Genomic DNA, 1,658 nt, shown 5'->3' on the forward strand with positions numbered 1-1,658 from the left:
AAGTGATGGATGATTAAATAGAGCCCCTTGATATGCTGGAGTGAAATCCTAAACACCACTTTTCCATCCAGGTCAGAACTTGTGGGTTTCTATATTCTGACCACACCTTCTGCATTCCTAAAGTTAGAACAATGTCTTGAGTGCTACAGTAGATAAGAGCCCAGAGTAGAAATAAGCCACACTAGAAATAAGTCTTCAAGGGCTAAGTTTGTAGCTCAGTGGTATAGTGCTTGCCTAGCACGAGTGAGGCACTGGGTGTGATCCTCAGCACCACATAAAAATAAATAAATGAAAATAAGGTATTGTGTCCATCTGCAGCTAAAAACAAAAATAAAATCTTCAATTTCCTAACAATGGACAATTTTCAATGTAGTCCCCCTTTTGTTTAGATAAATTCATACTAGAAAAATAGCAAAAGGTAGCCTGGAGCAAAGGCTACTGAGTAACTTGTGGGATTTTTTCCTATTCTGGGGCTATCAGCTTAGCATAGAATCTCACCAGATCCCATTTTCCTCTGCTCTGGGCATGCTTTTGGCCCAGATGGCAGGACCCTTTGTTTTCCAGGGTATTTTCTGACATATCCCAAATGTAGCCTTAGTGGGCTGGGGATATAGCTCAGTTGGTAGAGTGCCTGCCTCACATGCATAAGACCCTGGGTTCAATCCCCAGCACCACCAAAAAACAAAACAAACAAACAAAAAAACAATGTATCCTTAGCAATCTTCATCCAAATGGGCCCTCCACCAACAGCAAGCATTTCATTCTCTGATCTGGGCAAAACTCAGTAGGTTTTCACAGAGACGCTACCAGCTTGGAAGCACCTTGATATGAATAAGTAGGAAACCAAAGACAGCTAGGTTTTAAATCTTGAGCTAAGTTTTAAAATCATGCTTTTAAAAATAAGCCATGTGGGGGAAAAAAATCACATTCCTGTGTATAATTTTACTTGTGGTAATTAGAAAATAAGTGAGGCTCTGGAATTTCTAGTCTAGCACTTTGAAAGTTCCTTGAAAGTATTTGTTGCAGCAATGCAAAAATATTCCAGACTCTGGGGGAAACAAAAAACACCAAAATATAACCCGAAAGTAGACTCATTTCTTTGTTGAACACTTGGGTGTGTTCCTGGTCATTTTTGGTGATGGAGATATATGGTCGAGTAAAACATCCTCCACTCTTAACCTCAAGTCTTGCAGGAATGGCAGTGCTGTAATCAACTGCTTAATACTGCAGAGAAGTGCTAGACTCCAGGCGGCTGTGTACTGAAGGTTAGGGAGGAAAGGCAGAGGAGCTGCATGAACTAAAGCTTAGTGGTGGGAAAGGTTCACATATTTATGGAAATCCTGCACAGAGCAAAGCTAAAGCATAGCTCCTTGGGAGAAGATGGGTAATGACAAGAGGTGAAGTTAGAAGGTGTGCCAGGCGAATGAGAAAAGCAATTACTCTGACTTTGTTAAAAACAATGATTCTGTGAGTCTAGGCCAGGGTTAGGTGGAAAGAGAGTCAGGGAATGAATTAGGAGGCTACTGAAATAGGTGAGGAAGGATGAGGATCTAAGACAAGGGAAGCAGGAGGAGAAGCTGCCATGGAGTGAGAGACGAGAGGGAAAGATTAAAAGATGACTCGCAGCTTGACTTCAGACTAGTTATAATCTGATCTAA

The 1,658-nt window shown here is 41.3% G+C and overlaps 1 non-coding gene across 1 annotated transcript; it reads left to right on the top strand.

The window, feature by feature from the left end:
* The first annotated feature begins 604 nt into the window (after positions 1-604).
* Positions 605-677, top strand: Trnav-cac (transfer RNA valine (anticodon CAC)). The gene has a single exon. It is a non-coding gene; the product is annotated as a tRNA-Val (tRNA).
* Positions 678-1,658: the final 981 nt, after the last annotated feature.

Source organism: Marmota monax, unplaced genomic scaffold, assembly GCF_021218885.2.
Source record: "Marmota monax isolate L192 unplaced genomic scaffold, Marmota_monax_Labrador192_F-V1.1 WCK01_AAM20220418_F8-fsc00111, whole genome shotgun sequence".
Classification (NCBI taxonomy): Eukaryota; Metazoa; Chordata; class Mammalia; order Rodentia; family Sciuridae; genus Marmota; species Marmota monax.